The following is a 15,074-nucleotide window of genomic DNA, read 5'->3' on the forward strand; positions in this document are numbered from 1 at the left end:
CAGTGATTGTCGTTCATGCCAGTCTCCATGCATCAAATTATTTCACTAAAAGGTTTACTTCCTATTAATAAGGGGCTCTTAAAATATTATCACATAGTATCAGTTGGAACTTCACTTGCAGCACTACCCAGGAACAACAGTTCAAGAGTGAGGGAGAGAAGAGATCAGAGTCTGAGAACAATGCACTGGAGTGTTCCAACAATGGACCAGAATATGACAACAATAGACTGGAATGTTCCAATACTGACCAGGGATTTACATTTGGGTCTTCACAATCTTCCTCAAGATTGGGTGGACCTTAAGAGTGCTTTGGCTGATTCAAGCTGATTTCTATCCTCTCCTCACTATTATTCCTGATAAGTCTTTCTATCTGACTATGAATTCAATAAACTTTGTTGAACTAACTTATTGTCCTCATAATTTAAATTAAAAAAAGGAAGCTGTTGCCATGACTTCTGTTCACAAACTCCATTCCTAACCAAGCAACTTTAATGCCAATATCTGAAGTGGAATCAAACTGCGTATAGCTCCAACAAGTACTTCGGCTCTAAGCTGATATCTATTTCCATATTCTCTCCAGCACCAATTCTGTGCACTATCAACTCCGCAATATCTCAGGTCTACCATTTTGTCTCAGTCTAGCTGCTTAATAAATCATCATCTGCACCTTTGTTATATCCAGATTCAACTGTTCCTATTCTCTTCCTGACACAAATAATTTGACCAAAAATGGTTCTGTTCGCCGAGCTGGGAATTTGTGTTGCAGACATTTCTTCCCCTGTCTAGGTGACATCCTCAGTGCTTGGGAGCCACCTGTGAAGAGCTTCTGTGATCTTTCCTCCGGCATTTATAGTGATTGGTATCTGCCGCTTCCGGTTGTCAGTTCCAGCTGTCCGCTGCAGTGGCCGGTATATTGGGTCCAGGTCGATGTGCTTATTGATTGAATCTGTGGATGAGTGCCATTCCTCTAGTAATTCCCTGGCTGTTCTCTGTTTGGCTTGTCCTATAATAATAGTTATACTGCCAACCGGAAGAGGCAGATTCAAACCACTACAAATGCCGGAGGAAGGATCACAGAAGTGCTTCACAGGAGGCTCCCAAGGACTGAGGATGTCACCTAGACAGGGGACGAAACGTCTACAACACCAATTCCCAGCTCGGTGAACAGAACCACAACAATGAGCACCCGAGCTACAAATCTTCTCACAAACTTTGACCAGAAATGTTGAGTGTTCTCCCTGAAAGGTGCTGACTTCAGGACAGTCAGTGGGATTGTGATAATATCACTACACTTGCAATCAGAGCCCCAGGCTATTACTGTGGATAGTCAGAGCCTTTTTCCCAGGATACTCATCTCAATCACAAGGGGACATAGTTTTAAGGTAAGAAGGGAAATTTTAAAGGAGATGTGAGACAGCCTTTTTACACCGATGGTGATAAGTACCTGAAATGTGCTTCTGAAAGGTAATGGTGGAGGTGGATACAATAGCAATTTCTTGAATAGGTTGGGAATCAAGGGATATGGACCATGAAAAGATCAAAGGTTTTTCATTTGGAAAGGCATCAAGTGTGAGCACAGTCTTGGTGGGCTGAAGGGCCTGTTCCTGTGCTGGACTGTTCTTTATTCATTACTCTCTGTTTCCTCTATAGTTTAGATTAGATTAGATTACTTACAGTATGGAAACAGGCCCTTCAGCCCAACAAGTCCACACCGACCCATTCCCCTACATTTCCCCCTTCACCTTTTTGAGATTTGGGAGTTCTTTAAAGACGAGCAACAACTGTCAATTTCCGCGCACCGTCCGACAACTCATCAGCTTTATCCTCAATTACAATGTCTTCACCTTTGTCAACAGGTTCTTCATCCAGACACACGGTTCAACCACGGGGACCAAATTTGCACCCCAATATGCCAACATCTTTAGGCACATGTCTGAACAAGATTTCTTCTCCAAGCAGGTCCTCCAACCAGCACTATACACCAGGTACATCAACGACGTTTTCTTCCTCTGGACCCATGGCGAGGAATCACTGATAAAACTGCACAGTGATACCAACAAGTTTTATCCCACCATTTAACGCAAAATGGACTAATCTCTATTGTCTCATTTTGGACAAATGTATCTCCATGAAGGATGGGCACCTCACTCTACCGCAAACCCACAGATAACCTCACAATGCTACAATTCTCCAGCTTCCACCCAAAACATATTAACACAGCCAGCCCCTATGGAAAAGCCCTACGCATACACAGCATCTGTTCAGATGAGGAGGAGTTGTTTAAAAGAGTTAAATCATCTCCTTGTTACACTGTGCAGTACGTTCTAAGTGCTGAATACAAGTTCCTATGCAACTCTTTAGAGGGGCTGAATGGTATATTCCTGTGCCTCAGTAATAGCCTTGAGAAATTCTGTCAGAGACGTGTTGTGTGACCTTACACGGGAGGTCGGAGCACCAGTTGGCCATTCGGTCTCTGATACACCATTCAGACAGATCAGAGCTGATCTGACTGTGGATGAACCCCCTGTCCATCTCTGTTCCCAATAATCACGGGGTCCCTTGACTATCAAGGAGCTACTGAGCTCAGCCTTGAATATCTTCACTGCTCCTTGCAGATGAGAATGCCACAGCTAGCACATCCCTCAGGACAAAGGAACATCCTCATCTCAATCTGAAATGGGAGCACCCTTACATTTAAAGTGATTGTCCTTGCACCAAATCACCTCCTATTTGTGACATGATGCACAACAAATAAGAACAGACGTAGACCATTCAACCCCCTCAAACCTGACCCACATAAGCACTAGCTGTCTAGTTGATCAATTATCTATCAAATTCAGCCTTCACTGCTCTCTGAGCAACACATTATCAGATCCATCCTTATCTCAGTCTGAAATGGAAGAGGCCACATTTTCAAACATTCTCCAGTTCCCCTAGTTCGACACACCCGCACATGGGGATCCATCCTATCAGCATCCACCCTGTCAATTCCCCTCAGGGTCAGTTATGTCTCAATATGATCGTGCCTATTCCTGCTGAACTTCAAAGGGTATACATCCAAACTGCGCAACATTTCCACGTGGGATGAACTCGTCATCCCAGGAATCAACTGAGTGAGCTGTGTGCATACACCTTCTCGTATAATTAAATTCTTTCTAAGATAAAGAGATTTTAAAAAGCCCCATACAGTCCTCCAGCTGTGATCTCAGTAAAACTGAGAACAGCTGCAGCAACGCTTCCTTCATGGGTGACTCCTTGCAAGAAACATTAAAATTGAGACAGGAGCTGGAGGACACTTGACTTTTTAAGTCTTAAACAAGGAAACTTTGATCGGTTACAGAGATGAAGAGATTTTTCTCCTTTTCTCAGAGTGCTGTGAGGCATAGAATTACAGAATAGAATCCTTACAGTGCACAAGATGCCATGTTGCCCCTCACGTCTGCACTGACCTCAGGCCCAACACCCCCACCCGATCCCTGCATTTCCCAGAGCTAATCCAAATAACTTGCACAATCCTGGTCACTCTTGGGCAAATGTACCATGGTCAATCATCTAACCTGCACATTTTTGGGCTGGACTACAGAGTAGAAATGTGCAAACTCCACACAGACTGTTGACCCATACTGGAATCAAGCCCATGCTCCTAGCGCTGTGAGGCAGCTGTACTAACCATTAAGGTACTGTAACCTTACCTCCAAATTAATGGATAATTTGTTTGCTTGCCTTCCTCACAGTTAATGTAGTGATGATCTTCATGCTGCTTAATAAAGAATGTGGATTGTCTCGATGTGATACCCGTTACCTGGTGGCCATGGAAGTTGCATGACTACTGGTCGTTATCCTCAACCTGATCATGAGACACATTCTGATTGTTTATTGAAAACACCACCGTTTCCTATAGGGCGTCCTCATGTGTAATATCTATGCTGTAATGCTTTATATCGGGGTGGACGGTTCTGTCTGGTTTGCCCACACTTTCACCTTCGATTGATTTATGGCCATTTGTTTCCAGAAGCTGAATTTAAATATTGCAGTTAGAAAACTGTTCCGGGAACAGCGACTGTGCTGAGCTGTTTAAAGAACATCTTCTGGTATTTTATGTTCCCAGCTCAGTATTGGCTGGATAAAGCCCCCTGGCTTTGAGATGTAACAATTGGTGTTTATTACTCCTGAGTCTGGGTCATAATTGAGTCCCTCCACCACATTCTAACCTGACTTTCCAATTTGCCCTGATTCTGCTGCTCAATGTTTTCATCACCAGACATATGTTAATGACCATCAGAGCCCACAGGTGACCAGTGGAGAGTCTCACAGGGACACCGAAATGCAAAGCTGAAGTAAATCCATCTTGTTACTGTTAGTGTTAACAATGTATTCAATAGGGAGCCAAATGTTTGTGATAGGTTATTGGACTATGTATCTACATGAATTGTGCTGGAATTGGGATTCATGATGCAGTTTCTCATTTGCTGCATCGTATTTTTGCCTTTACCCTGACAAAGTTCAGGCAGCAACTGAAGAAGGTGCTGAACGATTCCTTCACTCTAATCAATGAGTGAATCAATCAAATTCATTTGGTGTGTACTTACTGGGCCGAACGGGCTGTTTCCGCACTGAGGACATAGATGTGTCAGTGTTGGACTGGGCAAAGTTAAAAATTGCACAACACCTGGTTATAGTCCAACTGGTTTATTTGGAAGTGTACTAGCTTTCGAGAGCTTCATTGGGTAGTTCGTGGGGCAAGATCATGGAACACAGAATTTACTATAAATTCGGTGTCCTGTGATCCTGCCCCACTAGCTACCTGACGGAGGAGCAGCGTCCAGTCAGTCCAGGTTTTTCTCATTTTAACGCAAGTTCACAACAATGAAGCAGCCTATCACAATGGTAACAGATGGAGGACGGGTTACTGAGGTGACAGTGGGGGAACACTTTGGGGCCAGTGACCAAAGTTTGATTAATTTTAAAGCAGCAATGGTTTTGTGTGTGGGAAATCATGTCACACGAACTTGACTGATTTTTTTTGAAGAAGTAACAAAGAGGATTGATGAGGGCAGAGCGGTGAACGGGATCTGTATGGACTTCAGTAAGGTGTTTGACAAGGTTCCCCACGGAATACTGGTTAACAAGCTTAGATCATATGGAATACAGGGATAATTAGCCATTTGAATTGGGTCGAAGGCAAGAGGTGGTGGTGTAAGGTTGCTTTTCAGACTGGACGCCTATGCTCAGTGATGTGCTCCAAGGATCGGTGTTGAGTCCACTGCTTTTCATCATTTATATCAATGATTTGGATGCAAACGTAGGAGGTATAGTTCGTAAGTTGGCAGGGGGCAACAAAATTGGAGGTGCAGTGGACAGTGAAGAAGGTTACCTCAGAGTACAATGGGATCTTGATCAAATGGGCCAGTGGGCCGAGAAGTGGCTGTTGGAGTTTAATTTAGATAAATACGAGGTGCTGTATTTTGGAAAAGCAAATACGTCTTATCCACTTAATGGTAATGGTGTGTTGCTGAACAAAGAGATATTAGAGTGCAGTTTCATAGTTCTTTGTAAGTAGATTTTCAGGCAGATAGGATAGTGAGGAAGACATTTGGCATGCTTTCCTTTATTGGTCAGATGATTGAGTATCGGAATTAGGAGATCATGTTGTGGCTGTACAGGACATTGGTTAGTTCACGTGCAATTGTGGTCTCCTTCCAAACGAAGAATGTGGTGAATCTTGAAAGGGTTCAGAAAATATTTACAAAGATATTGCCAGGGTGGAGGATTTGAGCTATAGGGAGAGGCTGAAATAGGCTGAGGCTGTTTTCCCTGGAGCATCGGAGGCTTCTCAAGTTTCATAAAATCACGAGGGGCATGGATCGGACAAAGTCTTTTCCCTGGGGTGCGAGAGTCCCAAATTGGAGGGCATAGGCTTAGAGTAAGAGGGAAAGCTATAAAATGGACCTAAGGAGACAACTTTTTCACATAGAGGATGGTGTGTGTATGGAATAAGATACCAGAGGAAGTAGCTTAGATCATATGGAATACAGGGATAATTAGCCATTTGAATTGGCTCGAAGGCAAGAGGTGGTGGTGTAAGGTTGCGGAGATTGGTACAATTACAGCATTTAAAAGGCATCTGGACAGGTATATGAATAGAGGGATACAGGCCAGGTGCAGGCAAAAGAGACTAGATTAGGTGAGGATATCTGGTTGGCATGAATGAGCTGGACCAAAGGGCTTGTTTCCATGCTGTACATCTCTATGACTAAGTGCAGTATAACAGAGCATTCAGGGCTCCCTTAGCGACAACAAGGGAGTGTTTACACTGTGGTGATATTTGCACTCTAAATCTACACATCTGTACATGACAAAAATCTCAACGTACAGGAGACCAGGAGGGCAATCTGTCAAGACTTGAATTCTCTAACCAGAGACTGTGAGAACGAGAACATTTCTGGGTGGCAGCATAAATGGATGTAGCTTCACAAATCAAAACATGTGTATCCTTCAGTTCCTTTGTTAAAAAACAACTTCCTCATTTAAACTGACTAACAGTTCCAGTATCCACTGTCATTTGTGGAAGAGAGTTCCAAACCTCTCCCATCCTTTGTGTGTAGATGTGCATCCTAACATTTCTCCTGAACGCTCTGGCTCTCATTCTGAGACTGTGCCCCCTTGTTAGAGAATTGCCAGCCAATGGAAATCATTGTGTCAAAACTCTGACAATGAACAAACTAATTAGAAAAACAAGTTTAATCCCAATTATGAAGGAGTGTTGCCGTTTAGTATATCATAATGAAATAACAAAAAACAGAACCTGGGATCTCTCAGCAATAATGCTGCCCACGCAAATACCGTGAGCCCCATCATAAGATCACAAATAATTTCAACCAATGCTGCATCGAGCCAGTTTATTCCATTTGTGAAAATATATCTCAGAGCTGTTCTTCTGTTCTCTAGAATAGAAGCTGCCCTCTTTAAACAAGAGCATTTCACTCACTGATTGAAATGTGATTCTTCTTCCGCACTAAATTTATGCATTACTGCCGAGGTCAGCATTTATTCCCCATCTCTAATTGCCCAAGTTCCAGAGGCACATGAAGGGCTTTCCTGGAGGAAGGGGACTGAGTGAACAAGTTGGGCTTCCAACAATGGAGGTATCACCGATGTCACTCTTATTGTCATTCTTCATCCTTCCCAAAGGGCAACTAGGGACGAGTAACAAACACTGGCCCAGCCAGTGATGCCCACATCCAATCAATGGATAAGAATAAAATGATAACCCTGGAGGTTCCATCTACCTTATAGGCCCTGGTCTGTATTCATCAGGATCATTACCCATGCGTGGTGATAGGTGCCTTTTCCAAACTGCAATCATAACCACCAGTATCCCGAGATATATCATGGTGAGTGCAGTTAGGGCCACAGCTTGATGTGAGAGAAGCCGAATTCATGGATGACAGGCTATGGGCATGTGATCATATGGCCTGTTCCTTCACATTTACATAAGAGTGGTCCCTGTCAATGTCCTCTCTATCTCCACATTATGTGGGAGGAAGAAATGATAAGCCATCTAAATACTTTTTTTTACATATAATTCCGTTATTTTGGACATCATCCTAACTTCGTCACTTGGGATAATTGGAATCCCTATCACTGAGAGTGCCCTTGCAGTTGCCATTAAACCAGACCTTGGTGAGCTGATGTACTTGGGGTGGATGGTGGCTCAGTGGTCAACATTGCTGCCTCACAGCACCAGGGACATGGCTTCATTTCCAGCCTTGGGCCACTGAATGTGTGGAGTTTGCACATTCTCCCCGTGTCTGCATGGGTTTCCATACACAGGCCAAAGATGTGCAGGTTAGGTGAATTGGCCATGCTAAATTGCCCACAGTGATAGGTGCTTTGTTATAGGTATATATAGGGTAGGGAAATTGGTCTGTGTGGGTTGCTTTTCAGAGGGCCGGTGTGGACCTGTTGGGCTGAAGAGCCTGTTTCCATATTATAGGGAACGTAATTTAAACTGACAGTGAGAGATATTAGGGTGGGTCTTCTGGAACAAATGTTTACACTGTTTCTCACAAATTTGCTGTGGGTCTTTCCCTTGGCTGGCCTGTCTGAACTCCTCCCTCATCCTGTTCCTGCAGATACTGCACAGGATGTCCCAGCAGTAATGACGGTGGGTAACAAAACTACATTATATACAGTATCGACAGCACAGAGACCCAGAGATGGAGAGCAGGAGGAAGTCTGTGATTTTGCTCCTCACCATGTCTTGGAGCTTCATCCTCCTGTTGTTCATCTATGTTTTAAGTTTCTTACATTATGTTAGTCAAGGAGTCCATCCTGAAGATTACTCGCTTTTCCTGCATAACTTCACCAAACTTGGTTATATGCTGCAGACCCGAAGTTGGTGCGCAAGCAATTTTATTTATGCGGCAACATTATCTCGGTTCAGAGTGAAGATCACTAACTCAGCAAAGTAGCGAGTTACACAAATTCCATGCATAATGAATAAATAAAACTCCTTAGTGAAGCCACAGGAGGGTCCTGTTGTTCCAGACATGAAACAATTTTTCAAATTCATTCATGGGATGATGGCGTCACTCCCCAGACCTAGCATTTATTACCCATCCCTAGTTGCCCCTTGAGACGTTGGTGGTGAACTGCCTTCTTGAACCGTTACTGTCCATGTAAGTCAACCCATAACGTTGTTAGGGAAGGAATCCCAGGAATTTGACACAGGGATATATTTCCACTTCAAGGTGGTGAGAGGCTTGGAAGGCAATTTGCATACGGTGGTGTTCCCATGTATTTGTTGCCATTGTCCTAAATGGAAGTGGCTGTGGGTTTGGAAGGTGCTGTCTGAGGATCTTTGGTGAATATCTGCACTGCATTTGTAGGTGGTACACGCTGCTGCTACTGAGCATCTTTGGTGGAGGGAGTGGATATTTGTGGTTGGGGTGCCAATCAAGCAGGTTGCTTTGTCCTGGATGGTGTCAAGTTTGTTGAGTATTTATTGGAGTTGCATTCATACAGGCAAGTGGAGCATATTCCATCACATCCTACAGAGAGTCCTTATCCCAGTGCAGAGGCAGGTTTGAGCTGGGAACCGGCAGATTACCCATTTTAGCATAATCCAAAGGAATTGTTCAGGAAAGTGGAATTTCCTACTGGGTAAGTCCTATCAGCTTGGAACACTCTAAGTGTCCATCAAAAAGCAAATTCTTCAGCGAGTACTGATACAGTTAAACAGACGGGTTAATCTGTAAATATTCCATGTCAACCAACCCTATCCTAATGTCCCAAATAGCTACCTATGAGCTGTTTTGAAGTGAGAAATCATGGCAGGTGATTACATGATATTATCAGAACCCACTCACCAAAGAAATGCCTGGCCTCTATTTTTCAGCATCAACCTTCCAGTTTCTTTGGGTTGCTTATCCATTGCAGTCTCATCAGAAATTTCCTGCCATTGATTACGATGCAGAGATCGAACCTCTCTGTTAATTGAACCAAACACCCAGAGAGTCTTGGTTCACTCTGTAATGTGTTAAAGTAAAAGGGACAGAGAACTCTAAAATTCCAATACATTAAGAAAATTATAATTATGTTCTTAGCTCTAATAGTGAACACTAAACAACAACTGTTCACAAATCCAAGTCGTCTTCTTTTACCTACTTAGTATCTGACTCCAACTCCACAAAAGTACACTGTTCCAATTATTAAACGGGACACTTATGAAGCATTGCTTTAAATTAATCTCAAGACCAAACAGGTTCCTCTGAATTCAATCCTCTGGCTGCTGATCTCGCTGGGCCATCTTGTTTCTTTTTTTTTCACTGTGAGAAGGTTGTACATGAAAAGGTGCTTTGGTAGTAATTGTTTTCTAATTTCTTTGAGAGTAAGATGTGAGATGACCATTTCGATCTCGGGCTCGGCAGCAGTTGCTCGCTATTCGATGGCAGTTGCTCTCCCTCATACTTTCAAAATACCGGGTTTATATAACACCCACGACTCAATAAACTCTTATAATCAGTTTCAAGGTGTCAAAACAATCAAACCAAATGCCATTGGTTGCTGGTATCCTGGGCACAAATTAAACTAGTTGGGTAAATTGGAATTTTGGCCAAAACAGCAGCCAAACCTCAAGTAATTGGAACAGGTATCCATTTTGGAACAGCTCATCTCTCAAATGGCAGGAGTTGCAGTGCTTAAATTCAAAAAGCACTTTCTATCTTGCAACCAACATACACTCTATTGGCTTTGGAACAGTGTGGATTCGTTGGTTACAGTTCCAGATACAGACTGTACATCCATCTGTACTGTCACCAAAAAACCAGATTCACCGACACTGCAGTCACCCTTCCCCCCGACTGATCCCTACTCAACACTGCAATATCCCCCTCCCTGACTGATCACTACCCAACACTGTAATCTCCCCCTCCCTGACTGATCCCTACCCAACACTGCAATAACCCCCACCCCGACTGATCCCGACCCAACACTGCAATCCCATCCTCCCTGACTGATCCATACACAACACTGCACTCATCCCTTCATGATTGATCCAGACCCAACACTGCAATCACCCCCTCCCTAAATGATCCCTACCGAACACTGCAATCTCCCCCTCCCAAGGAAAAAAAGAATAACTAGAGAGAAAATAGGACACTTCAAGGAGCAGAGTGGACATGTGTGTGCAGAATCGCAGGAGGTATTTCCCCTCTGTGTTGACCTTGGAGAAGGACATGAAGGCTTGGGAAATTGGGAATGTTAGTGATGATCTCTTGGGGTCAGACCATATCACAGGAGAGGATCTGTTGAATGCATTAGAATGTATGAAGGTGGATAAATCTCCTGTACAAGACCAAACATATCCAATAGCACCTCAAGAGGCGAGGGAAGTACCTGCTGATCTTTCTGCCTCACCATTAGCCACGGGTGAGGTCCCGGAAGACTGAAGGACAGCATATGTTGCGCCCTTATTCAAGAATCCTGCAATGATAAACCTGGGAACTATATATCAGTAAACCAAACATCCGTGGTAAGTAAGTTACTTGAGAAGATGCTGAGAGATTAGATAGACATGCATTTGGAAATACAACATTTGCTTGGGAGTAGTCAGCAAAGCCTTGTGCAAAGGAGACCATGCCTCACAAATTTGTCAGCGTTCTTTATTGAAGTGATCAGGAAGTTTGACGAGGGCAGGCCAGTACATGTAGACTCTACAGATTTCAGGAAGGTCTTTGATAAGGTTCCACATGGTACCTTGCTCTGGAAGGTTAGATTACATGGAATCCAGGGGGTGTTGGCAAGCTGAGTACACAATTGGCTTGATGGTAGGAAGCAGAGGGTAACAGTCAGACTGGAGGCATGTGACTAGTGGTGTGCCTCAGCGGTCATAGAATGATAGAATCCCTCCTCTGTGGAAACAGGCCCTTCGGCCCAACAAGTCTACTGGCCCTCTGAAGATTTATTTCACTCAAACCCATTCCCCTACTTTATTACTCTACATTTACCCCTGACCAATGCAACTTACTTACACATCCATGAACATTCTCGGCAATTGAGCATTGCCAATTTACTTGACCTGCAGATCTTTGGATTGTGGGAGGAAACCGGTGCACCCAGACGAAACCCACGCAGACATGGGGAGAACGTACAAACTCAGTTGGTGTGGCATGGTGGCTCAGTGGTTGACACTGCTGCCTCACAGCGCCAGGTACCCGGGTTCGACCCCAGCCTCGGGTGACTGTGTGGAGTTTGCACATTCTCCCTGTGTGTGCGTGGGCTTCCTTTGGGTGCTCTGGTTTCCTCTCCATTCCAAAAATGTGCAGGTCAGATGAATTGGCCAGGCTAAATTGCCCATAGTGCTAGGTGCATTCGTCAAGTGTAAACATTGGTAGGGAGAATGGTTCTGGGTGGGTTACTCTTCACCAGGTTGGTGTGGCTTGTTGGGCCAAATGGCCTGTTTCCATACTGTAGGAAATCTAACTCCAACAGGATCTAACCCACACAGAGCATCCTGTGAGGTTGGAATTGAACCCAGATCGACAGTGCTGTAAGGCTAACCACTGATCCATTGTGCCACTGAGCTGGTCAGTTCTAGAACCACTACTGTTTGTTATCTATGTCAATGTTTTGGATGAGGATGTTTCAGGCATGATTAGTAAGTTTTTAGATTACATTAAAATAAGTGAGGAAGGTTCTCAGCAATTGCAACAGGGCTTTGATCAGCTGGGGAATTAGGCTGAGAAATGGCAAATGGAGTTTAATACAGACAAGGGCGAGATCTTGCATTTTGAAAAGTCACATCAAGACAGTGGTTTCATGGGGAATGGTACGGCCTGAAGGAGTGTCGTGGAACAGAAGGACCTTGGATTCCAGGAGCACGGCTCTCTGAACTCAGGGAGACAGGGCAGTGAAGAAGGCTTTTGGCACACTGGGCCCTTCATCAGTCAGGGCATGGAATATAGAAGTTGGGAAGTTCTGTTGTAGTTGTGCAGGATGTTGGTGAGGCCGCACTTGGAATATTGTGTTCAGTTTTGCCCACCTTGCTACAGGAAGGATGTTATTGTACTAGAAACAGGACAGAAGAAATTTACAAGGATGTTGCCAGAACTCAACTAGACAGATATAGAGAGACGTTGGACAAGCAAGGACATTTTCTTTAGTGTGTAGGAGACTGAAGGGTGTCCTTATAGAGGTGTATAAGGTCATGGGAGGCATGGATAGGGTGAATGTACTCAGTCTTTATCCAAGGCTTGGGGAATCGAGGACGAAAGAGCATCAGTTTAAGGTGAAAGGGGAAGATTAAAAGGGAACCTGAGGGACAACACTTTTACCCCGAGGGTGTTACACATACGGAATGAACTACCAGTGCAAGTGGTCGAGGAGGATACATTTAAGAACATTTAAAATGCACTTGGACAAATACATGGAGAGGAAAGTATTGGAAGGATATGGGCCAAGTGCAGGGAAACGTGGTTAGTGTGGATGGACCAGTTTGGGCCAAGGAGCCTGTCTCCATGCTGGAGAACTCTATGACTCTATGAATATATCCAGCTGTCCCATAATACAGAAACAGCCAAAGCAACAGGAACACGAGCCGGTACAAATGTGAAGTAGTCCTGCAGAATTTGGCAGGAAGCCAGCCTGGCCTTGCAGCGAAGGATTCCTGGTACAGGAGCTGTGGTGAGATGCCCATAGAGAACTGGGGAAGGAAGCTGGAAAGCTCACTCCACTGCCAATAGCCTGGAGGACCCCCGGCTGGGATAAGGCAGCTGGGATCCAGTCACCCCAGGGAAAACAACAGGCTGTGACCGAGCTAGGTCTCCCACACAATGAGCAGGACAGAACGTTGCAGGAAAATCTCACCCACATGGGATTACTCCAGTTACAATTGGGAAGAGCCCAATCCAGTGAAGGGAGGGTCTCTGGGGATGGGGAGGCCGCCTCAGGTTACATTGACAATCTGGAAGGACAGTGTATGAGCTCCAAGCAGCTGCATGGGTCCTGTACACCTACAACACGGAGCAACACACATCAGGCCCTAGTAGGAGGTACCAGGAGCAAATACAATCCCTAGGGAAACAGGACTCCTCCCAGAATGGGATAATGTGTGCCTTTGGTGTTCTACCTCCCCAGGAAGATAATGACAGGCCCCAAACTGACACATCCACACCCGCTCACAGATGGGGACTCCCACTGCCTGTCTCCCAGGTAACTGCACCTTTTGCCTCCAGCCCTGAACCACAGCCGAACTCAGATTCCATGAATCATGTGGTTACCCAGTGTAAAGCGGTTTATGGTCTCACTCCGTACACAACAGCCATTCCAGGCACCCTGCTGGTGGGCAGTACCAAAACGATCCCGTCTCTGGCCCAGATACATGTTTGGATGAGATTGACTGACAGTCTGTCATACACAGAGTGGACGCTGAGGAGCAAACCAAATGAATCGCCATGTGCCTTAGTCCAACAGGCCATTCAGCCCTCCCTGAAGGCCAACAGCTAGGGAGGGGCATCCATGTTGAGATGAAGGCAGCGATCCTCACTGCTCGAGGGCAGGATAAGGCATATCCTGCAGAGGCGCTACATATCTGCAGAACAACAACCAGGGGAATGCCCCTCCCCTCCCCCCGTCAGCTTCACCCGGAGACTCTAGTTCCAATTTGTCTGGGTTTTTGGGGATATGACCTGCACCTCTCTTAGCGATGAGAAACTGGGCCCAACCCTTTGTCTCCCATGTCTCAGAAAGGAGGAGGGACACCTGGGATTCGACCCAAAATCGCGCCCGTAATGAGGCTTGGGTTCTCGGCTAATTAATTGCTGAATACGAAATAGACTTTAGGGATTTCCACATTGTGTGACAGGAGCTCAGGGATCAGAAGCGATTGGTAGGGTTTCCCCGAGAATGGGTGCATGGTAGCAGGATATCAAGCACCCTGCCTTGACTAGGGGTCATTTTCGGACAGTGATATCCCAGGAAGCCCACCAGGGAGAATTCCTCAGAAACAAAATTAAAAACGGGCTGTGACCCGGAGGGCAGGCTCCTCCCCTCGCTTGTCCCACACATACCAGACTCTCACAATGGACTAGGCATTAAACTCACAGGGAATTCCTTGTTCATGAACATTTATCACAAACTGACACTAATCATAATGAATGTATCAGGGATACAGTAATCAGAGTGGGGTCCTTTCCCATTAAAATGATCATGTTCCGAACTGACCCACAGGATAATGGGACAAGGGACAGGGAAATTTGAGGGAAAACACAGAACCCAGAACAGCAATTAGCAGATGAAAGAAAAAGGAACTCCTTAATGATTGAACCACAGTATACGAGTCCACCCCCAGGGCAGGTGTGTTACCGGTCAGTTCGCTGACTTGGCTAATTTGGAGAATAAACTCAGCATCCTGACCCAACAACTCTCTAATGAACCTGAGAAAGACTTAATACAGAAAACCCAGAGGAGACCATAGGACAACTCGTGGAGAATCAGGCTAACCATCACTTAGTGACCAAACTGGAGGGTCAGGCCAACACGATTAACCAGATCATCCACGGCCCAAGCAGAGA

Source organism: Chiloscyllium punctatum, chromosome 19, assembly GCF_047496795.1.
Source record: "Chiloscyllium punctatum isolate Juve2018m chromosome 19, sChiPun1.3, whole genome shotgun sequence".
In the NCBI taxonomy this organism is placed as follows: Eukaryota; Metazoa; Chordata; class Chondrichthyes; order Orectolobiformes; family Hemiscylliidae; genus Chiloscyllium; species Chiloscyllium punctatum.